Raw genomic sequence first — 25,645 nt, 5'->3', positions numbered from 1 at the left:
CACAAAGGATAGGATGCAAACAGATGGGAGATCACACCACCTAAATATTGGGTCTCACCATATTTATATAAACTATCTGAGTTAATCCATTTGTCTGTCTCTCTCTTCTAACTCAAACACATCATCCTTCTCCACTGCTGGTGTGGTTACAAGGATGAGAGTTGAAATTTGAGCAAGGCAACCCCACTGATTTAAGACATCTAGGGCCGACATCTCTGTTAGAGGGATGCGGGGGCAATGGCAATGGTGCCTGGCCACAATTGTGATTTTCCTGATAAGTAGCTATGAATTTTATTTGTGCTTCTTGGACAGAGGACATGTTGGGCCAGATTGGATGTCACCAATGGATGGCTGATTTTCAACTCAATAAATATTGAGTGCCACATATGCCTTGTACGAATCATAAATATGTGTGTACATACAGTTCTTCTATCCTTTTCTACCTGTGATTTTCTCACTTGTCTTATCACTTTTATCTGTTCGCCATACATGTACTTACTCTACCTGTTCCTTCTATCTGTGTCTACCCTGTCTCACAAGTTATTTACTTCTCTATTTAGTGTCATCTATTTTTCCTTTTTGTTTTTCTGTTATTTTTACAATAGAATTATTTTAAAGTAATATAGGAAACAAATTGCATGACAGATAAAACAACAGACTTTGGGGAAATTTAGAAATATAGTCTATACCGGAGATGTAAATAGCTTCACTGACTAGCAGTATCTAATAGATACTAGCTGCCTTAGTATCTATTTCCGAAATGTACATCCCCTGTCTTATTATATCAGCTATCGATGTTATAAGTTTTAGTCCTATGTACCAGCTATAATGATTAAAACCTACAACCAACTAGTAACTTTAATCATAGGCATAGTAGCAGATATGCCAATCATGAAAATTCCATCTAAAAATAATGATTCTTCTTCCTTAGCGTCAGTTAACATATCAAAATTCATTTGTTGAACTGAACAGATTGAGAAGTTATATTTGAAAGTATATTTCTCAATAAAGTAATTACTATTTTGAATCAACCTCTGGATCAGTATGTTGATAACACATTGAACACCTTGATATTTGTATTTCTGTAATATACTTTTAATACCATCTTCTATCACTTAGAAGCCTCAAAGATTACTAAATCATAAATAATTTGGTTATATAAAGTTAATCAAACTTTTAAATTTTAATTTAGATATATTAATTATTCTATGTATTTTTGATAATAGGATTGTTTATATGTCAGTAAATCAAAATGAATGTATATTTTTCTATAACTTTATAGAATGCTGAAATATGGAGAAATGTGCTAAAGTAAAGAGGAAAAAGCATTTACTTTTGAAGTCAGGAGACCTGGATTAATATATTGACTCAATCTTTAGCTGGGTTACCTTAGGCAAGTTACTGAACTTTTTTTTTTTTTTAATTTTTATTAGGGTTTATTTGAGCCAAACTGATGACATGATGGGAAGCAAGATCACAAATGCTCACTGTTACTTAACTTTTTCAGGACTAAGTTTATTTTTGTGAGGTTTAATTTAAATTTAATATTTAATATGATAGCATAGAAAGCACCTAACACATGTTTTGCATAAGATAAGTGATTACTATTAGTTGAACTCGAATCTAGCCATCGCCTCATATTCCAGATGAAGAAGCCAAAACCTGAAGAGGTTAAGTGAATGTGTGTAAGGTCATACTCTTGGTTCACATGAAAGCCTGAACCAGAAAGCTGGGAACATTTTGCAGGTGTAACTGATGTCCCTTAGAAACATGTAGCCAGACTTTCTGATAAACCTGGTTCTGAGTTATGATTTAAACAAGTCGCTCACTGAGTATGTGTTTCCCTGCCTGCAAAATCGAGGGACTAATAATTGCCCCTACATGCTAGTAATACAGGAAAGGTAAAGAAGTAATGCATTGAATAAATCATGGGGACAAACAGCCTGTGTAACCCTAACGTATAAACAGTATAAATTACAAAAGCATTTAATCTTTAATAAACTACGTTACAATTATATACATCAGCTCCTTTCATCTCTAGATCTCTAAATTCCTCCAAAATTAAGTGCTGAGAACATTCTTAGACAATTCTTAGTTTACTAGCAAAGGAAAATGGAGAACTGAGGAAATTTTACAGAAAACTCAGGAGAAAGCAAGCCCATTATTTCCACACCGCCTGAGTTTAACAGTTCTATTTGTCCAGATAATGACCTCAATTGTCCCTATCCCTTTGCGAGTGAATACCCATCACCATACAGATTAATATCTGTACACTCTGAGTTCAGTTTAATATACAAGAGATGTTCTTGAGGTATATTCCATGAAAGGAAAGTTTTTGTCTTGTTTATTACTATATCCCCACCACCTGAACAGTACCTGGCATACAGTAGGTACTCCATAAATGTGTGCTGAGTGAATAGGTGAATGAATGAACAAATAAATGAACTAAAGAATGAATAATACTTTTCTGCTCATTAGTTTGTCTTTTCATGACTACGAATCACCACGACTTGATTGTTATATGGTAACTTAAGCAAAAGTTTTCTTTATGAAGTCACCTCTCAGCTCAGTTGACTGTGCACTGAAATTTCTCATACTTGCACTTAACTCTTAAAACTATTTGCATATTTTATACTGTCACTGCTAGATTAAAAATGGTAAAACCCAAGCCATCTGACTCTAAAGTCTGTTCTTATTAGGAAAAGTTACTCATCTGTTTGAAAGCTTTTGACTATAAAAGCTGTGTATATTAAGTTCTAAATCCACTTAATTAGCTTCTCTAATCTTCTGATGGGAATATATAGTCAAAACAACCTGTCTGGCAACTTATTAATATGGACATATATAAAAAGGGGAGAGGGAGATTCTGTCGAGGGCCCTGTCCAGTGTCATGATTCGCCTCTACTTGAGAATCTCAGAGATTATTGGTTACTCAGTCAGCTAAGAATATGTTCTGCTTTTACTCTTCTTTGCTTTGCGTATCTGGCCCCCAACCCGCCCCGCCCCACGGTAGGACTCTTAAAGGAGGAAGTCAAGAGTCAGCTATTTCTTAGGTCCCTCATCATAACAGCGTGAAATTCTATAAAAACGATTCCTATGTCGTCAGAACTATTTCAGGTGTAAGTGACAGAAACACAACTCCAATCAATTTAAACACAAAAAGGAGTATATTGGTTCATGTAAATAGGAGGTTGCTTCAGGCATGGCTGGATCTAGAAGCTGAGGCAATGTCCCCACATCTCTCTCCATCTCTTTGCACTGTGTGGGTGTTGTTCTCTGGCAAGAACTCTTCACTCCATAATTGGAGAGCTGCTGGCTCTCCTTACATCATCTTCGCATGGTAGAATTCCAGCGTAAGATAAAATAACAACAGAACAAACCAGAAACGTCTTCTCTCCCAGTGATTCCAGTGAAGGACATGATTGTCCTGTCTTGGGTCACATCCTTGAAGGATGGCTGGGGTCAGTGAAGTCCTCTGACTGACCTGGACTGGGTTGAAAATGCACCTCCTGCAAAAAGTGTCCACTGGGATGAGTTCTCCAAATACATACTTCATGGCAGGAAACAAAACAAAACAAAACTGTCCACTATACTATTTTCATCTCTAATAGTATATCACATAGTCAAAAAAAAAAGGAAGGCAAAGTTACAAAATGTTAATCATGGTTATCTCTGGATGGGAGGCTTGCAATTAAACTTTAATGTCTTCTTTATATTTTTCTTCATATTATTTGTTATTGTTATAATGTACATAAATTACTACTATAACTTTAAAGTTAAAAATTATTTTCAGAATTTACTCCTTTTATTGAATAAATGAATGAAGATTATTACTGAGTTTATTGTGTAGAAAGCACTCTTCTGAATGCTGAAAGCAAATGAAATGAATAAAACAGGCTTGGTCACTGCCTTCAAGGTATTCATTGTCAGATAGAGAGGACAAACATACTCATATAATTACAGCTGTGAAGCTCCTTAAACTACTTCAGCAAAGGATAATTGCTATTTAAAACTTACCAGCTCTTATTACTCACTACTTATCACCAAATTCCTTTTCTTCACAACAGAGGGATCAGATATTTAAATATAAAAATATAATTATAAAACATTTGAAATCATTTATGTATGTATATAATCATATATGTGTGTGTGTGCACATATATATCATAGCAAGACACAAAGCTCAAATTGATAAATTTTATCTCATAAAATTTTATATTCTGCCTGAAAAAATCCCATAAAAAAATCAAAAGTCACATTGCCAAAAACTGTGCAACATGTATAGTAGCGGAATAATTTCTTTACTATATAAAAATACAAATCAGTAAGAAAACTTTCGACAAGTAACTGTATGAAGAACTATCTCACAGAAAGAAAATAAAAGGTGGACAATATGAAAGGATGTTCAGCCTCACTAGTAATTATAGAAATGCAAGAAAAACCCACCAACAAAAATCGAGATGCTAATTTTCACCCATCAGATTGGAAACAAAGAGTTAGATAGTATTTGGTGACTTCCGGGTATAGAGAAGCCAACCTTCTCCTACAAGGCTGGAGGCAATACAAATGGATACGATTTTTATTTTCGCTTTTCCTCCGCTTTATTGAGATATAATTGGCATATAACATTGTGTCAGTTTAAGGCATCAACATATTTATCTGATACATTTATAAATTGCAAAATGATTACCACCATAGTATCAGCTACCACCTTCATCCTGTCCCATAGTTACCATTTCTTTTTTGTGGTGAGAACATTTATGATTTACTCTCAGCAACATTCAAGTATATGATACAGTGTTATTAACTATAATCACCATGCTGTACACTTGGTGCAACTTTTAGTGTTATTAACTATAATCACCATGCTGTACACTTGGTTGCAACTTTTTTGTAGGACAATTTGGTATCATCTTTCAGAATGATTAACAGCAAATGCCATTGATGTAGCAATTCCATGTCTTGGAATTTTCCCTTCAGATCAGTACCTATATGTGTGCAAAGACAGCACACATGGAGCATTGGTGCTTTTTTTTTTTTTTTGTAATGGCAAAAGACTGGAAATAACATGTATGTCTATTAACAAGTCGAATAAACAGAATGGGTTTGATAAATTTTGTTAAACCACAAGTGGAAGGCACTTCACCTCAAGTGAAGACTTGACGAAAGAGGAAAAGTGGATCTCCGTGTGCTGATGTGTAATGATCTCCCAGTTAAGTGAAAACAGAGCTATAGTAGATCCTCATTTCTATAAATCTGTGTGTGTGTATGTGTGCGTATCGGTGTGTTTCTGTGTCCTGTGTATACATGGAGTATCTCTAGAAAGATATAAAGAAACTTAATACTGGATATCTGACCTCATGGGAGAGGGGTGGGTGGTGAGGGGAATTACGTTTTCTTGTGTACCTTTTTTATTATTTGATTTTTAAAAAATTCTGTACATGTAGTTACTTTTAATAAAAAGATGAAATTATTTAAAAATTGACAGCAAAAATTGTAAATATATTTTTCAATTTTTGGGCATCAGTAGAGGACAAATCGTCAGATTATATCCTATTTGTTCCAGGAAGAATCTCTTGAAGGAAGCCTCTTAAATATGTAAGTGTAAAAATGTGATTATGTAAGCATAAAAACTATGAAGCCAGGAGGTACACTTTGCCCTAAGGAAATCCTTTTTTTTTTTTTTTTTTTTAAATGGGTTAACCTAAACTGCTCTTTTAAATATTTCTTCAAATGTAAATCAAGTCACTTGGAAAAAGGTGCGTAGATTTGCAGAGGGACCAAGGAGATTCTTGAGATCTTAGGGGCAGAGACTCTGAAGCCCAGGACCCTTCTGAGGCTAATGGCTTTATATCTCTGGTGGACGGACCTAGGTGGTCTTGAGGGAGTTCTACTGCGAGTAAGTAACATTTTAGCTAAACTCAGGGGGAGACAGCTGCCTATGGGAAGCTTCTCCTGCTGGAAAGAAAATGGAATATTTGGCAAAATGAGAAAAGACCAATTTGTCAGGGATTCAAATGGTGGGGTTATTGAGCCATGGCATGAGACTGGTTAGGCCGGCAAGGGTAAGATCCCGCAGGGGCTGTGGCTTTGTTGATTAAGGGTGTTGCTTTTCACCTAAGTAACAGTTGGAAGCCATTAAAGAGTTTAAAGCAGAGGGAGGTTGCAATTAAAAGTTGTAGTTGTATATCCTTCTTTTGGCTCCTATGTAGAGATTGGAAGGGCTGCACAAGAATAGTTTCTAGGAAATGATTAGGTGTTTTTAGCCAGAGATTAGAGATTATTCTGGTAGGCTGATGGCAATGGAGATGAAGAGAGATGGGTATATATGTGAACGATACAGTTTTTAAGAAGCCACAGACTCATTTTTTGTGGTGGTTTGGTTAGACGACGTGAGGGAGAAGGAGATGTCGAAGATGATGCTGCCCCGTTTTGTGGTTTGCCTATGTGCGTGAGGATGCCGTTCACTGAGCTGGGCAACCCGGGGGAAGAGCAGTTTGTATGGGAGGATGATGGGTGCTGCTGGGGCATGTCGAGACTGAGGTCTGTTTTAAGCATTGAAGTGAAGGTGTTGAATGGGCACTATTATAGTCTGGAGTTTATAGCAACAGCTAGAGACTTTTTTTTTTTTGGTCAGAGCATATAAATTTTATTTATTGCATAAATGAGGATGAGACTTCCTAAGTAAGAACAAATGATGAGAAAGGCCAAAGGATGAGCTAGCATCTGTCTTAGAGGAATTCAGCTTTTAAACTTTGAGAGAGAAGACAGCAGAGAAGGAATAAAAGAGGGAGTCAGCAGCAGAGAAAGAGGAAAAAGAGAAAGCAGAATGAAGCCAGGATGTGGCATTTCAGAAACTAATAATATAATAATAAGTGACTGGTGGTAAAACAGTATGATCATTTAATTTCTTCTTGTTTTACTAGGTTAATTAGATGGCTTAGTGACAAGCAAAATTTGAAGAAATCTTTCTTAATCAAGAACAATGTTTTAAATCAATGCTTCTTAAAATGTTCTTTAAAGATAAATATCTAGTCTGATTGTTTACAAAATCTCCAGTGAAATTTCGACCTGTGGCAGAAGTAGGTAAAAATACGATCTGACTTCTAGAGGAAGTTTGTTTGTGGTTTTTTGTGTTCAGCAAGCTAAGCAGGGGTCAGCAAACTTTTTCTATAAAGCACCAAAGGTAAATATTTTAGCCTTTGCCAGCTAGAGGATCTCCATTACAACTACTGTTAGTGAAAGAAGTGCTAGACAACATGTACATTAAAGAGCACCACTATATTCCAATTAAATTTCGTTTATGGACACCGAACTTGGAATTTCATATGATTTTCATGTGTCATGAAATGTCATTCTTCTTTTAATTTTCTCCATCCATTTAAAAATGCGTCTACGGCCATACCGCCCTGAATGAGCCAGATCCTGTCTGATCTTGAAAGCCAAGCAGGGTCAGGCCTGGTTAGTACTTGGATGGGAGACCACCTAGGAAGACCAGGTGCTGTAGGTGTAAAAAAACAATTAAAAAATAAGGGATTGTAAGCTGACAGGGTCCTTGCAATTTGTGAGGTCAACCACGGATTGCCTTGCCTAAAAAATAAAAATAAAATAAAAAATAATAAAATAAAAATAAAAAAATAAAAATGCAAAAGCCATCTTAGCTTGTAGACCTTATAAAAATAGGCGGTAGGCTGACTTCTGCTCTAGGTGATACCATCACAGCAGGTCTTGACTTGAACTGTCACCCCCTTCTTCCCTCCACCCAAAAATTATTCTAGAAAATAAAATTTCAGTTGTTGAAAATGAAAACATTAAACCCTGGTGAACAAAAAAATCTGGCAAATATTGGAGTCCATTTCTTCCACTATTCTTCTTTAAGGCAATCTTAGTCTGTACCATCCCAGCAAGGATGGCCGTATGCCAGTGGTTGATCAGACATAATGGTGACAGCTCTGATAAGGCTTCCAACTGCAAAGTCTCGCCACTCAAGCTGAGGTCGAATCAGAGCTATTGTCAGGAAGAATGCTGTACGTCAACCCATGCGTTGCAAAAACCAGCACAGAGCTGATTGTTGAAGCGGATGTTTGAAATGTAATTATAAGCACGTAGAGCCATTTTGAGAATGAGCCTAACCCAAGAATTTCCTCAGTGTGAGCAGTGATGTCGTGCAAATTTCTTCTGAATGTTTTACATTCAAGATGTTCTCATGACCCCCTTTCAGAAAATCAGTATTATTTCTCGATAAAGTACATTCTTTATCTAAAACTAACTCATAATGGTGACTCGAGATCAAGCCTTTATTTCATTTTCCCAGTCTTTACCTAATTTGAGACATAGAAAAAAAAATGAGATCTTCTAAAAGTTATTGTGTAATAAGATCAATTGAAAGACATAAACATCTACAGGCCCTACAGACTTCGATAACAAGAGCACAATAAAAATCTGTAGTTCCCAGGCTTTCCAAGAAAAATTCTCAAAATTGAACCTCAGACTAGTAGCTAGACTCTGGAAGCTGAAGGAAACTCCTCAGCTGACAAAGAGCTAAGATAACTGTTTCCCAAGAAAACTCTTCCTCAGCCACTGCATTGGGTTGAGCCCATTGCTCAACCGCCTTTAGTCTCTGTCGAGACTACTCAATGAATTTAAGGCATAACAACTGCTAGCTCCTCATGCTGAGAAGGTTATTGAAAACAAGATGGATTTTTATCCACTCAAACGAGCTTTGGAGATGCCCATCTTGATCTCCTCATCCTCAGCTTGAAATTTAGTCCACAGCTTCTGTGAGATGATACATCATGGCAAAAGAAGTCTTAAAGCTCTCCTCTGCAAAACTTGCCCCTCTTTGTTCTGTCCTTTCCCGCCCCACCGTATGAAGAAAAAAAGGACAAAACTCTCCTTGTCAGGTATGCTTCCTGAGTTGCTAATTTGGGATGAGCTGAGTTTGGATTTTATTACAAGTAAAAATACGGTCCTTACACAAAGAACAGAGTTGGCGGCCCCTTATATGGAGTTTTTTGGGTTTTTTGGTTTTTGTTGTTGTTGTTGTTGTTTTTTTAAAGGAAAGTGAACAGGGAAAAGCAGTGGTTTGGAAGCATGCTCTGACTATCAGGGAGACTGAGAAGTTGTCCAAGATAAATACAGAACAGATGGTCCGATAATTGGGAAGCTATGGTCTGTTAATGGGGGAAGATTGTCAAGGCGAAATGCTAGGTTAGTCAGGTAAGTCAATGGAAAGGGGATGCTTTGAGAGGCATTCACATCAACTAGGATATTCCTTCACTGGAGCCTTTAGTTGACTTGGTCCAGGAATCAGTAAGGTTCCATTTCAGGAGTTAGTTCTCCCATAATTTCAGGACCCCAATATTCCAGGTGAACTGGACTCTAAGCTGAAATGCCAGCAGCCTTGGGAAAGTTTGGAATTTTTTCTTCACTTCAAGGGTAGGTGAAACGTATATTGCATTAATCTTATCATGAATAGGGGTGAGCATCAGCCATATTGATACGGTTGCTTAAGGAAGTGACACTAGAAATTTAACTTTTGAGATTTTTCCCTCCAATAAAACTATAGAAAAATAATTTAGGACCTTCTAAGTGTCTCTAATTCATCATCTGTTGATATCAGAAATATGGTGTAGAAATATGGGCTTAAAGCTAAGAAGTAGAAGCAATAAACTCTAAGCCTTAAACCACTGCTCTGAGGGAGGATGTTTAATAATGCTTATATCCGTGACATACCTCAGTAATGCTGCTTAGCACAAAGGGAAAAAATTCTGAGTTCTAAATAACTAGGAGCAAGCATGAGGTGGAAAGAATTAAATGAAAAACCCACCCAACCTTTAACTACAGTTGATGATGAGTCTGCATTAACCATGTGAACTTTGAACAATTACAGATGCAAAGAATGTAAGTTCGCTGACAAATCTGGATATTATCTGCAATTGGTAAAACAGCCTCTGACTAAGGATATGAGAATTAAGGAGGGCCACAGTTCAGGAGACACAAGAAAAAAAGATTGCCAGAACACCAAAATGAAGAGGAGGAAAGACACCAACGAATCATCTTCAGACGTCTCTTTTCTGGCATCTTAACCACAAACCTGGCAGACTAATTAAACACAAATGGACTTGTGGGGGTGGGGAATAAATTTTCTCTACCTTTCTAGGTTCTACTGACTGGTCTAATCAAATCAATATGAGACAGATTAACAAGAGAAAATAACCAAATTTAATTACATATGTATACCAGAGAACCCCATGTATGTGAGAAAGTCAGAAATCCCACATACATGAGAGGTTTAAAGACAGAGAAAATGAGGCATATATGAGAATCTGAGCTAAAGATGAGGTAAAATGCCTTGGGGCTTCAGAGGAGAGGAAGGTCATTTGCAGGACAATGAGAAGAGCAGATGTTCAGTAGTTAGGTGTTTGCACTGCCATATAGATAGGTCTTAAAATTTTATTTCTGGTAATAACTTATTATGAGTGAGGTCTCCGATTTAGATTTTTAAGGGAGAGTTAAAAGTTTCTCTTGAGCCCACAGGATACTGATTGCCTTCAGTTTAAAATAATCCACACGCCAAAGTAGCACATCTTGGTGAGGCCTATCCTGAATCTATGTGCATATAGAGTCTGTCTGTCTATCATCTATCATCATTACATAGCTTATCTACCTTTCTATAGATTACTTGAAAACAACTTTTCCGAGTTGAAGATTAAGGTTGAAAACTGAAACAACACTCCTTACCCACAGCTTGCTCATTGAGGAATTAAAATGCCTACTACCCTCATTCTCTACAGCTGTTTACCTTCACATGACTTTACTATTCTACTGTCTTCATTGGTGTGACTATCAAAAGACCCACCAATTCTTCAAGGGAAAGCATCAGCAGACAGTTTGCACCCTAAAAATTCTTTGAATGTCTTCCTTCAAAGAGTTTTGCCTTGCTATTTTCAGCAATCCTGGACCATTAGTATCTTAATCTTTACACAATTCTCATCAAGCGCTCTTGCACTGAAAGACCCACCTTGAACTAAACTTTCAATTCTCGGTTAATTCTGACCCGGTTCCCTTACTAAGACCTTAGCAAAGCTTTGCGGAGATTGTATTCTCCGTGAACAAGGTAAGCAATACACTAAGCTTTATCTCATCCACAGGTTGTGTTTGGGAATATTCAAAGAGCCAGCGTTCAGCCAAGTCTTTTCTAGTTGCTTCGTATAGAGCAAAATTGCACTTCTAGCTTTCAAGAATGTTTATGAATGACCAGTTTGTGCTGGCCTCTTTAAAAGATATATTACTGAAACTTCTCCCTACATACCAGAAAGACAGCTTCATTGTAATCTTGAGAACTATATAATGGTCTCAGTAATTTTGGTATAGGAACTTTCAAGAATATATGGCATATGATACTGTTTTTGTAGGCACATCATGAACAGGATTGTCTTCCTTCTCGACCTCATGTTCATTTATTACAAGGACTCTCTCATTTCTGACCCTCTAGAGATTCATCGTTGGGTGAATAATTGAGATCACCCGATACGTGATATGAACTGTCCCTGCGCTCTTCCCAGTGGATTTTAAAGAGCGTGTCCCGTTCAGGTGACCCTGCTTTTGACAGAAAATACCATGTACATTTTCGTGCCTATAAGCAAAGAATTAGTACAAGTATCTGAGCAGAATTACAGGTCTCAGATATTAAGGAGTATATGATTCCTACTAGTGTATGTTTCCTGACTATGTGTTAAAAACCATCTCTAGTATTTATAGCTGAAATGGTATGATGTCAGCAATTTGTTTCAAATGGTCTGATGGGGGTTGGAGAAATAGGGTTTATGAATGAAATAAAATTAGCCTTGAAGAAGGTAGTTTTAAAGATAGATGATGGATGTGTGGGATTTTAGTATACTGCTCGTTCTATTTTTGTACATATTTGAATATTTTCATAATGTAAAGTGGAAAAAAAAGTTGAGATTTATCTCAGTTCATTCAAGAGGTCAAATCTGATATAAAGAGAAACCACTTAAGGGATTTATAGTGATTTAAGAACAATGCTGAGGCTCTAGAGAGAAAAAAAGAAAACTTAAAAAGAACACTACGAGATCTTCAAATCTTTTGTTAAATTTCAATTTTTGAACGAAAGAGTATAACTCAAAGGTTTCCCAGCTTTTGTCTTGTTACCTAGTGTTAAGTGAAGGACCAGATTTGAGTCGTTTTTATGGCACAAGATGGTAGTGTTCAAGACGTTCAATTGAAATAATGTTTTACACTAGAGCAGAGGTCTTGAAACTTTTCCTATAAAGGCACAGATAGTAAACATTTTCTGCTTGGGAGGCCTTGTGGTTTCTGTCACAATGGCTCAACTCTGCCATTATAGTGCAAAGAGAACCATGGAAAATATGTAAACAAATGGGCACAGCTGTTCTAATAAAGCTTTATTCACAAAAACAGGGAACAGGCTGAGTCTGACCTTCGATCTGTAATTTGCCAACCCTGGGATCAGGCTATGAGTGCCGGAGTTAGACAGATCTGAGTCTGTATCCTTATTTTTCCTAGTTGTTAACTCGGTGACCTTGGGCAAATCACTTAACCTGAGCTTTAACTTCCTCATAAAAAATGGGGAATTATGGTGTTTGTCTCATATGACTGCTAAAAATAATAATATGGTACACGGAAAGCACTTAGTTAAGTGTCTAGGGTTCTTTAAGTGCTAAGGAACTATTAAGTATTGTTAATCAATCCTCTTGATATTCTATATTACTTATTTCGTTTACATATGTTTAACCATTTTCTTCATCAGAATGCAGTAGAAGATTTAGCACATAAGGAAATAAATTTCAAGTATAAAATATCCAAGCAGTGTCCCTGATTTAACTAGTTTTATCATCATTGTTGTAATCATCTTGTTGTGGTTCTAGTTGGCTGATCAATAGTACATTTTTCTCCATCCTCAACCCTGAATTTTCTCCACAATGACAGGGGTACAAGAGTCAGACGTAGATGGAGATCAGCATAACATCACCTTTAGTTTTCATAAAACTGAACCTAAGAATGTGGTTTAATCTTTGGTCCCCAGGGCTCCCCAATATTCTCCTGCACTAGGTCATTGTACCCACTCATATATAAGCAGTGTTAGACAACCATACGCCTCCCTTTGCATGAACCAAACCTGCCTGAATAAGCTTTCTACTTGGGCAGAAAAGGCAACCAGGATGCATTTAGGTTTTAATTAGATGAGTTCCAAAAGAGAAAAGGAAAGGGTCTGAGCTGGACAAGCCCATACACTTCTCCCATGTACACAATTAAGGTAAATAAGAGTAAGGAGAGAAGCCAGGATCATCATTATAGCTGAAGTCTCTCTCCAAGGGACATAGAACTACAGAAATGGAGGATTTCCACAAATATAATACTAAGTCAGCTGTGTGCCAGGAACTGTGCAAAGTTCTCTGCTTTGATTAACCTACAAGATCTTTATAACAGCTCTCTGAGGCAGCATTATGAGTGAACAAGATGGGTAGACAGACAGACAGACACACACACACACACACACACACACACGCAGAGGGAGAGAAGGAGAGAGGGAGAGAGGGAGAGATTGAGAGAGAGAGAGAGAGATAATTCCCCCAAGATCTTCCAGGAACAAAAGTGGTAGAGCCAGGATTTAAATCCATGTCCGGCCCCCAGGCTCCGAAGCTTAGGAAGCTCTTTCTAGCAAACCTGGATTCTGAAAAGAAAACAACAAACCAAAAGCAAAGCAACAATGCAAATTAGTTCAGTTTAGAACGTGTTTATAAACTGTTATTGTCACATAACCATCACTACATTAGTCTCTAGATGTTTAAAATGCATATGCTTAATAAATCCAGTCTTGGATTTTGCCTGCAATCTATATCTGCCACTTAAAACAACAACAACAACAACAACAAAAAATGACAACTATATTTTCCATTAAAAAATAAAGCTACCTTCAATTTTCTGGCTTCTACTCCTTTCTTCATCTCAAACAATGCTTCTGAGATTCCATCTTCAAATTCCTTCAGCTTCTGGGATATAATTTGCTTAGTCTTGGGTACGTAAGTTCACTTAAAGTGACTATGTGCCCTTTTTACTATTTTCTCAACTATCGTGGGCTATAATTCCGTTTTGTTTTGTTTTTTTAAATTGGACCATTCCAACTTGAAGAAGATCAAATAGAAATATTTTAGAGTTCTATCACCTTTTAATATTATAGTTTTTAAACAGAAGACCTATCCCATCATTTTCTCTTGCTCTAAACAGTTGAAAAATCTATTTCTGTCATCTTTAATGTCTTTAGATATCTTCATTCACTTAGTTTTTTTTACCTTCCTGACTGTTCTTAGAGGTTTTCTTATTCTTTTATATTCATCTTACAGTCTTAAAACATCACATCCTGGGATTGACGCAACTGTAATTCCACGCAGGGCCATATGTCATACCTCTTGACCCATTTTTAATAAATGGTATTTGTATCGAAGGGCAATTTGAATCAAACTGTTAATTTCCATAAAAAATGAGTAAGATTTTCTGATATTTTGATAAATGCTGTTCCCTTAAATAGCCACATATTTAGACGTTCTCTCAGAAAGACCGACAAGACTGCCTTGCACGATTTGTTTTTATGCTTTTAATTCAGTTGCTTTCCCAACTGCTACAAATTCTTTCATTGTTGAATATGTGGTTCTGCTGGATGATGTTAGTTGTATCAGAGAGTAGTTGTCACAATTTTGGTGCATTTTAGGGAATTTCGGTTTGGATCGCCCTTCAAATACAAAATTGATGCTACTGACCCGCCATTAGTAGGACACGGAGTTTGAGTTATGTCCCCTGTGTTGGTGATGGATTGTGCTGCCTGAGCCAGTGGCACTCCCTTTAGCATTACCCATTGTGACTAATCGCATGCATTTGCAAGATGATTAGCCAAGGTTAGGGGTACAGTCTGTGATTATGAAACGGATTTTTTTCTTTATGTGAAAAATTACTGGCTTATAATAGCATTAAATTATAATTTTGCTCCATATTGTAACCAACGGTAGGTTGTTAATAGCAATTCGTATTCCTCTGACTGTTTGTGTGTTGTTTGAGAAATAGTTCTTTTTTTTTTTTAAAGCCTACTGCATGAGACATAGTTCTTGAGCAGAGCCCTGTCCCATCCCCATTTTTCTCCCATTAAACACAACTTTAAATGTACCAATTTTACCGCTAAGGAGCTAGAAGTACATTTCTTTATTTGACTAATTGAGTGCTTACTGTGTATTAAGCTCTGTTCTAGTGCTGGGGATAAATCAGTCCTTTCTTTTCTGGAGCTTTTATTGTGGTAAGGGGAGGACAGTATACGAGTGTGTAAATAAAGATATAGGTAAGATGCTATAAATGAGAGGAGTAGGTAAACAAGTACAGAAGGAAGACAGCGTGCTGGGGAAGGAAAGCGTTGATACTTTACAAGGTAGTCAGTGAAGGCTTCACTGATAAGGCGACATCTGAGCAGAGACTAAAAGAAGTAAAGAAGCAAAACATGTGGACATCTGGAGAAAAGTCTTTCAGGCGGATAACACAGCAAGTGTGAATGAGAACCTCTTCTGTCCCTTTTTTACTTCCTGGCCGTATCATCCCTCCTGTCTCCTGTGTCAAAAACCTAAGAGTCATCCAGGACTTCCTTCTCTCTGATACTCCAATTACTAATCATAATGAAACGAATAATATGGAGATTGATAAATGTTACATCTAATCAGAATAACTCATTGGGTAGGTATGGTTTTATTTATCTTATAAATAATAAGGGCAAAACAATTTATGAGCTCAAAAAGCAAATAAATGGCAGAACCGGGAGTGAACCCGGCTCTTCCAGCTGCAAACCCAGTGTTCTTTCTACTGGGAAATGTCGCTTTGTCATTCATTTACCAAGTCCCTGATTAGTTGTAAATTCGGAAGCATCTCTGCATTCTAATCTCTCTTTTCTGACCTCTTTGCCGTGGACTTAGTCTAGAACTTGATTATTTCTTCCCTGGATATTAAAACCTTGTCCTAGCTGGTTTTCATCCTTACTGCAGTTTAAAATCATATTCTACCAGGGTCATCTTAAAAATCAAAACCAGTTGCACTATTGGCCTTCTTAAATACTTTACGGGCTCTGTCTGCGTGTAAAATCAAGTCCCATCCTTAACATTTTGATACTCAAAGTCCTTTTCAGACTCTAGCGTAATTCCAGTTTCAGAAATCTCCAAGCACCTTTTGCTCCGGATTCCAGACTTGCCTTTTTTTCCACCGTTGTTCAACTTTTTTCTCAGAATGCCCTGCCTTCTCCCTTCTAACTATAAGAGTTGTCACTGTACTTTAAGATTTCGTTTAAATGTTACTGCCTATGTGTAGCTTTTATAAATTTAGGTAAAGCCAGTCTCTCTGTTTCCTGGGCTCTTGGGGCTAATTTCTGCTTATTCTTTATAGCTCCAAGAGTGGGCTGGAAGATCCTTAAATACAGAGACTGTCTTGTTTATCTTTGTGTTCCCTGTGCTACCATAATGAGATAGTCTATAAATATCTGTTATCACAAGTGACAAAATCTGAAAAATGTCCAGGTGAACTGTCATTATATGAAAGTAGGCTATCTCTTCATTTTGCAGATTTCATTAAGGATGGACCTAGTCATCTTTGTTGAGGTACACCTAAAGTATATTTTGAAACTTTTCAGAAGGTGGAAATATTTTTTGCTCTTTCATTAAGAATGAGTTAGATAGACTGAATAAAAGTAGTAATTAAGTTACATATTTTACACCAATGATAATTTAAAGCTGATTAAATGTCATACCATCAGCACTAACTGTAAGAAGTAGCTAATGAATTTGTTAGAGCCTAGATCTGTGGAAAGTTCGCAGTGTTTAGGGAAGGCTAATGAAGACATTCCGGAGGTCTTGAGGTGGTTTTTTTTCATTTTTCTTGCTTTTGACATACTGCAGACATCACGTGCTACTCGTTTTATTCAAATCTGTACAGAGGCTAAGCCACGTACAACTGACATTATTATCTATTGAATGTTTCAAGTCATCTCTTGTCACCAACTTATTTTTAAGAATGGAAACAACTGAGATAGTTTTGAAGTTGCTGTAATCTTGTTTAGGTTAATTTATCTAGTAGTACCTTAAACATGAAATTTTTTTTTTCTTTTCCGGAAAATGATGACAATAATGATGTGTTTTACAGTTTGTCGAAGGCAAAGAAATTTTCCTTAAAAAGAGTTACAATGTGCATTACTTTAAATATGAATGCATTTGTACTAATTAAGCAAGCTGAGAGTAGTAAGAAAATTTGTGGTTCATACGTTAATTTCTGGACAAAATATAAAAGTAGTCAATTTTTTGTTGCACAATTTATTTGACGTTTTCGTTGCTTCCCCAGTATCCATTCACCTATTCTCAATAGACCCTGACCTCTATTTAGGATTTCATGTGGTTTTAGGGAAGACAATAACTGCATCCATCAGCTCTAGGAATAGAGCACATGACCTAGACCAAGCCAATTGGAACAGTGCTCTCCTCTCGTCACTGTGATTGGTTTGGGAGTTGACATGTGACCACAGCTAGTATCATCAGAGAGAGGGAACTCTGGGAAAGCCAGGACCTTCTTTTGCTTTGGATGGGATGACCCCCAGATGTGAAGTCTAAAATTCTGGAAGCCTGTTTGTTTTCTTAGGAAGGCCCGCTATGGATAAGAAGGGCTCATCGAGAAAGAAAGTGCTGAAAGAATCACAGCAATACTGAGATACAGACGTTAGATTTTAACCGAGCAGTCGTCCATTTTCTTCTGTGTGTGCCTTATCTCCTAAAGCCTGAAGCCTGCCCTACTTCTTGATCTGTCACATAGAGCAGCCGATAAATCTTCTTTATTACTTTAGTCGCTTTGTGTTGAGTTTTCTTTTACTTGAAACCAAAAACATTCTAATATATCTGTATTAATGTGTAGCAGAGTGGATAAGATTTGTTGACTACGAAAAATAAGTTTTGGTATTTATATTTGTATACAAATGTGTTTGATCCACAATGTTGCAAAAAAAATAATAAAATCACCTTAGAAAGTTTTAACTTCCTAGACTACGTAGTCAGGTTTGCTAATCGCATTCTCTTGCTCAGTGTTCATTCTGGCTTCTTTGTTAGAAAGACTCACCCATGACAAACTCAGAGTAGGGATTTCAGAATTGGTCTAATTATATTGCTTGTGATATATGATAACCTGGATGCATCCACAGGAGTATCAGGAGCTCAGCTGAAATGGGAAAGAGAGCTGAGCTGCCAGATGTCAGGTAGCTGATTAAAATAACAAGCCCAAAATAAAGGAGTTAAGTCTTTAATCATTTACTGAGATTGTATAAGAAAGACGCAGACACCAGAGGACGTGCCAACGCCTGTTCTGTCATGAAATGGAGCACTGGTCCAGGGCCAGGTGGGTCAGTGCGGACGTCGGGGAACCCCTGAAACAAAAGGCTCTGGCATTTTTATGGACCCCAAGTCAGGGAAAGGGCTAGAGATAGAAAAGTACTGGATACTGAGATTGGGGGAAACTGTCTTCAAGGTTTTCCCCTTCACCCAACAAGGAGGCCTTGGCAGAGGTGCCTGAAGAGGACCTCGTCTAAAGGCCTCTGATAAAGACGCCTAAGAATGTAGGAGCTTGGGCGGGGAGTGCAGATAAGCATAAGAGCATGGCCAGTGAGAGGCCCGAGTCCTTGCCCTCAGCTCTCTTCAGAGATTGCAGTGCACTGGCTGTGAGCCGAGTCTGGTGTGGGGGCAGCAGCTTTCCCCTGCGAGCACTACCTTTATGATTTGCTGTGGTCAGATCTGAAAAATCATACACTGTTTTTTTCTTTTTTTAATTAAGTTTATTGGGGTAACATTGATGAATACAATTATATAATTTTCAGGTGTACATTATCATTTGACATCTGTATATTCTATTGTGTGTTTACCACCTAAAGTCCAGTTTTCTTCAGCTACCATATATTTGATCCCCTTTATCCACTTCACCCTCCCCTTAAACCCTATATTTGACTCCCTTTACCCCATCTACTTCCCCCCTCCTCCCCCACCCCACTAGTAACCACTAGCCTATAGTCCTGTGAAGGAGAAATTTAGACTTTTCCAGACATGCAAAAATTGAGAGAATTCTCCACTACAAGGCCTGCACTACAGGAAATAATGAAAGGGGTCAGCTCACCTAAAACGAAATGAAAAAATAAACATAATTGGGAGTAAAGTGAGTATCAGGCAAATAGTAAGAACAGGGCATTATAAGCTTAAATAATAATAAGAGAATTGTTATAACAAGATATTGTAATGACAAGATAGTAATGAACGTTTAGCATACGTAGGAACAAATTAAGGTAACAATGACTGAAAAGGAGGGGATTCAAAGATCCAAATTTGCAGACGGAAATGGAGATAAGGCACACACAGAAGAAAATGGACGACTGTATATGTATAACCATCCTTTACATATTCGTAATGGTAACCATACATTGATTTTTAACCAGGAGCCTATTCTTCAAGAGGAAAACAGGTTCTTTTAAAATTTTAAGACGTAGAGTTTTTATGCACTCTTTTCAATGTACTCTATGAGTGCCTGATATATATATCACTTGGATCAAGGTTAAATTATCTATCGTTTGAATTCTCGTGCATTCGTAAGTTTTTTCCATGTCGGAAGCCTTTGGGTTCAAAGGCTTTTAATTAGGTTACAATTCACACGGCGAAGTAAAACTCAAGAGGAAAATAAGCTGCTCTATAATCAATAAAACTTGGTGACACATATTTTAAAATTTAAATGTCTTAAAGAATATAGAGATCCCTAATGATTTGCTTCCGGGACAATTATGTGATTCCTTTATAGATCATCAATATTTTATTTCAAGGGGCAAATACTGTAATCCCTTTATAGATCCTAAATGTTTTACCTGGTAAGTATTAGAAACTATTCCAAAAAATGACATCAATACTCCTTTCAAATGGCCTTTTGAAGTTTGACAACTCATGACAGTAAATTCTACTTCCCTCATCTCTTAACTGAATGCCAGGTAATCTCAGCTTTCCTGAGCATCATGAGGCCATCTCTGCTGATAACAAGGCAATTCTTAAAGAGTGTGAGAATTCTCAGGTATAAAAAATAAACGAAAAAGGAAAACAAACAAACAAACAAAAAAAACCTTTTAACTTTGCCGTGTTAAGAAATTGGATATGAGTTAAGCTATAGGACAGAGAATGAGCAAACATGTGGTAAGATGATGACCGTCTCCATATGACACTAAAAAGTATAACAAATGAACCGTTTTTAAAACAACAGTCTATTTTTCTCACAGAATTTTGAATTCAAACATGATATGTTTAACTTTCGTGGTTAAGGACAAACCATAGGCCCATTAATTGATGAAAGGTTTAGCTTGAAGCCAAGGTCATAAAAGAAGTTTAAAAATGACACTTTAAAATCTCGTCTAGGTGAAGATGGTAAATTTTATGTTATGTGTATTTTACATCAACTTAAAAAAAAAAATCTTGCCTAACAGCAAAAGCCCAGATTTTACAAAGAAGATGATGGAGGAAAGGAGAAAAGGAAAGTTGGGTCAAACAAACTTTCTTTTTGGATGAAAGACTTATTTTTGAATCTCATTTATTTCGCTCATCAGTTATTTCAAATGGAAATATTTTGAAAATAAATGTTTATATTTCAAAATATGATTTTAAAAATTAGGAAATTTATCAGTTCTGAAGTATAAAGTATAGTTATTACACAATGTGAAATTGTATATTTGGCACATTGTCTGTTTTATTTTATGCAATGTTTTAAAATTTCACACTAAAATTAATACATAAAATGTTTTGAGTGAGACCTAGATAATTTGGAAAATTTTAAGTAAAATATTTTGAGTGAGACCTAGGTAATTTGGAAAATTTTATGTAAAATATTTTGAATGAGACCTAGGTAAATTGGAAAATTTGAGAATGCATAGACAAGTTTTTCTCGAACTTTCTTGAGTATATATATTAGATGGCTAGGGCCATAACAAAATATCACAAACTGGGTGGCTTAAATGACAGAAATTTATTGTCTCACAGTTCTGGAGGCTGGAAATCCAAGATCAAGGTGTCAGCCAGTTTTGATTCTTCTGAGGTCTCTCTTATTGACTTGAACATGGCCACCTTATCACTGTGTCCACATATGACTTTTCTCAGTTTGTACACATCTCTGGTGTCTCCTTTTGTGAGTCCAAATTTCCTCTTTTCGTAAGGACACCAGTTGAATTGGATTAGGATCCACCTGTATAACTTCATTGAACCTGAATTGCCTGTTTAAAGGCCCTGCCTCCAACTCAGATACATTCTGAGATACTAGGGGTTAAGGCTTCAATATATACATTTGACAGGACACAATTCAGCCCAACAGTATGATATAAATGTATAATACCTTGTATAATTTCCAGTTTTAGAATGTTTAATTGTATTTATTTTGAGATACTCAGGTTAATATTTTATAACATTCTTAATTGGCAAGTATGAATTTGTATGACATCAAAATAACACATTTGTTTATATATATAGTAGCTTCTGAGTTCTACATTTGGTGTATTTATAATTAAAATAAGAATAGGGAATATATATATTTCCTACTGTGTATATATAATATATTCCCTACTATATATATGCATATATATGCACATATATGTACACACACAAACACACACACACAGCCAAATTATGTTACAACCAAATTATGTTACAACCAAAACAAGGTGGAAATTAAAAATGACCTTTACAATCTCCTATGCTTAGAAGAGAATAGTCTTGTCTCTGACATTTTTGGGACCCAAAAATGAAGCAAAAGCACAAATGCAGGCATCTTACCCATAGGTCTAAATATTTAAATGTTATAAATTAAGTTTTCAAACTACTATGCAAAACATGTACTAATTGCTTACCTCGACAAATACACCCTTAAGGCGATGAGAAACTAAAAAATATATGTACAACTATGGTTTTTATATGATTGGTAGCAAAATAATAAATACAACTCAATTTAATTATTAATTGAATATGTCTGAGTGTCGTCTTCACAGAAGGATAACTGATAAAAATACATAAGTTACATATTTATTCCATGAAATTTATTTTTCTTGCATCCATTTCAGCAATATCAATAATTATGTTATTATCATCATTATTTTTTCCCTTGAGTTATATCCTATTAATAGCCATTGTATAGAAGGTTAAACCATTCTGTTGTACTCAAAATGAATAAATTTCAATATATTTTCACACAAAATAAATATAAAATAGCAAAAATTAAAATAACATGTTTTCGAAGTTATTTTTATATATTCTAGATTATTTAAAACTAAAATATAAATAATAATAAACATCAACATTTTAACTCAAGATTATTAAAGTTGCAGTTTATTCATTTTGAAGATATAATTGTCATATTGAATACGCGTATAAAAATAAAACTGTTCACATCCCTTGTATTCACTGTCCATTAAATTGCTAATGTAAGGATTGTTGTCAAGCTTCACACATATTACATCTCAAATTATATAATGCAAATTTGAGAGCAGTATTAATTACTATTACAAAATGTCCATCAGCTGCCATGTGCAATGTTGCAAATACTATGCTAATTAATTCCTAAGTACTTTCTGAAGCGCTCAGTGGAAAACTGATAGGAAACAATACTAACACAAGTACCTATTGGCATGCATGCTGAGAGGAAGGATCTGATAGACAAATTTGTTGACTCTCTTAGAGCAAATCCTTCCTGTACTCTGAAGCATGTATTGCCTGTCTCCAACATCATTAGCTTTACAGTCACAAATTTTCATCCCTATGTCTACCACCAAGGACATAAACAAAGAGATGTAGAAAAGCATTTTCTGGACCTGGAAACTGTGTTAGTCACAGGAAAAGCTGTTTGGTACCTATCAGCAGTAAGGCTATGGTCTGGAGTGATACAGGAGCTCAAGTACCTTTGATGCTTTTGCGAGGGTGGAGTATTTTGTGGTTTACGGTGGTCTTCTGAACCGTGGGGTCTAGGGTAAGAGTCCTTACTGCCTAGGACCAAGGACAATACTGAAAGGTAACCCCCAGGTGTTCACGTCTCTAGCACGCAGCTCTAGCCTAGAAGAAAGAGAGGATGCCATGCGCTTACCCGAAATTCCATAGACCTGTCTGCTGATGTCCACGAATAACTCAGAACTGCTATATGAACTAGAAAACCACTGCAGAGTTCACAACTCTCTTTACCTTGCTTGCATTTATGGTTTGCTGCTCTCTATAGAAATGTCTCCTCCTCCTTCCTCTCACCCTGTCCATTCCTTAAGTTACATTTAAAATGGTGGTGAGAAATGATAATCCTGGGAAAGACATACTTAGAGTCAGAGAACACAGTGGAAAAAAAGGATGCTTGGAGAAATATGTGGATTTGTTCATTTCCAAAAAGGAGACTGACAGAGCTGCCAGTCCTCCCACGAAGAACGGAGTCGCAAGTCAAGTATTTTTAAAAGTTAAACATCTCAAATAGCAAAGTGATGCTTAATGTTTTATTCCCCTAGGCAGATCCTGTGAATTCTTTCAAATTTATGTTAAAATCGCCCTTTGAATGTTTGATAATTTTTGTTATAAGATTAACTTTTCCCTCCTCTGAAGAGCATCAGGGTGTTTCAGGGCTTTTTTGCCTTGCAGGCCACGAGACAGATCTTGGAGAGGGTCTTGGGTATTCTCAGTTATAAACAAACTTTTATAATTTTGATGTGTTAAAGAACTAGGAGGTGGTCCTGGATGAGAACTTTCCTTTTCTGTAATACAAGGTCTTGTAAATGGGCCAAGTCAAATGTAAATAGTTTTAACATGTATTTTATTTTTTAAAGTTTTTTTTATTATTGTTTATTGGGGTAATATTGGTTAATACAATGGTATGATTTTCAGGTGTACATTATAATTTGACATCTGTATATTCTATTGAGTGTTTACCACCCAAAGTCCAGTTTCCTTCAGCTACCATATATTTGATCCCCTTTACCCACTTTGCCATTCCCCTACCCCTCTATATTTGACCTTTTTTAACGATTTACCTCCCCCATCCTCCTCTTCCTCCTTCTCCTCTAGTAACCACTAGTCCATTGTCCATGTCCATGAGTCTCTGTTTGTCCTGTTCATTCGTTGCTTTTAGGTTTATATCCCACATATAAGTGATATTATGTGATTTTTAACTTTTTCTGTCTGGCTTATTTTGCTTAGCACGATTGTCTCAATGTCTATCCATGTTGTTGCAAATGGCAGTATTTCATCTCCTCTTATGGCTGAGTAATATCCCATTGTATATATATACCACAGCTTCTTTAGCTAATCATCTATCATAGGATACTTTGGTTGCTTCCATGTCCTGGCCACGGTGAATAATGCTGCTATGAACATTGGTGAGCAAATATCTTTTCGGATATGAGTTTTCAAGTCTTTGGGATGAATACCCAGTAGAGGGATTGCTGGATCATATGGTAGATCAATTCTTAATATTTTGAGGAACCTCCATACTGTTTTCCATAGTGGCCGTACCAATTTGCAGTTCCACCAGCAGTGTATGAGGGTTCCTTTTTCTCCACATCCTCTCTAACATTTGTCATTGTCCTGTTGATTATAGCTATTCTAACAGGTATGAGATGATATCTCACTGTGGTTTTGATTTGCATTTCCCTAATAGCTAGCGATGTTGAGTATCTTTTCAAATATTTGTTGGCCATTTATATGTCCTCTAGGGAGAAGTGTCTGTTCAGATCCTCTGCCCATTTTTTGATTGGATATTGTTTGTTTTTTGTTATTGAGTCATGAGTTCTTTGTATATTTTGGATATTAAGTCCTTATCAAAGGTGTTGCTTGCAAATATATTTTCCCATTTGGATGGTTGTCTCTTTACCTTGTTGATGATTTATTTTGCCAAGCGGAAGCTTTGTAGTTCGATGTAGTCCCATTCATTTATTTTAGCTTTTACTTCCTTTGCTTTTGAGGTCAAATTCATAAAATCCTTTTTAAGTCCAAGGTCCTTGAGTTTAATTCCTATGTTTTCTTCTATGCATTTTATTGTTTTAGGTCATATGTTCAGGTCCTTAATCCATTTTGAGTTAATTTTGGTGTGTGGTGGTAGACAAGAGTCTAGTTTCATTCTTTTGCAGGTAGCCTTCCAGTTTTCTCAGCACTTATTGAAGAGACTTTCCTTTCTCCACTGAATGTTTTGTTGAAAATTATCTGCCCATATAAATATGGGTTTATCTCTGGAATCTTGATTCTGTTTTACCGGTCTGTGTGTCTGTTTTGCTGACGATACCATGCCATTTTGATTACTGTCACTTTGTCGTATAATTTGAAGCCAGGCAGAGTGATGCCTCCAGCCTCATTCTTTTTTCTCAGGATGGCTTTGGCAATTTGGCTCTTTTGTGCTTCCATACAAATCTGATGATTTTTTCTTCCATTTCTTTAAAAAATACCAATGAAATTTTGAAGGGGATTGCATTAAATCTGTAGAATGCTTTACATAACATGGTCGTTTTAACATTGTTTATTCTTCCAATCCAAGAATATAAAATATCTATCCATTTCTTTCAACATTTATG

The 25,645-nt window shown here is 36.4% G+C and overlaps 1 protein-coding gene and 1 pseudogene across 1 annotated transcript in view; both read left to right on the top strand.

The window, feature by feature from the left end:
• LOC102879857 (cytosolic beta-glucosidase) overlaps positions 1 to 25,645 on the top strand; it is a 192,506-nt gene that overhangs the window by 4,717 nt on the left and 162,144 nt on the right. The window lies entirely within an intron of this gene.
• Positions 7,392 to 7,510, top strand: LOC112485590 (annotated as a pseudogene).

This window comes from Pteropus alecto, unplaced genomic scaffold (assembly GCF_000325575.1).
Source record: "Pteropus alecto unplaced genomic scaffold, ASM32557v1 scaffold5, whole genome shotgun sequence".
NCBI lineage: Eukaryota > Metazoa > Chordata > Mammalia > Chiroptera > Pteropodidae > Pteropus > Pteropus alecto.
Note: the sequence above shows the minus strand (reverse complement) of the source record. Positions and strands in the feature narration are given on the sequence as shown.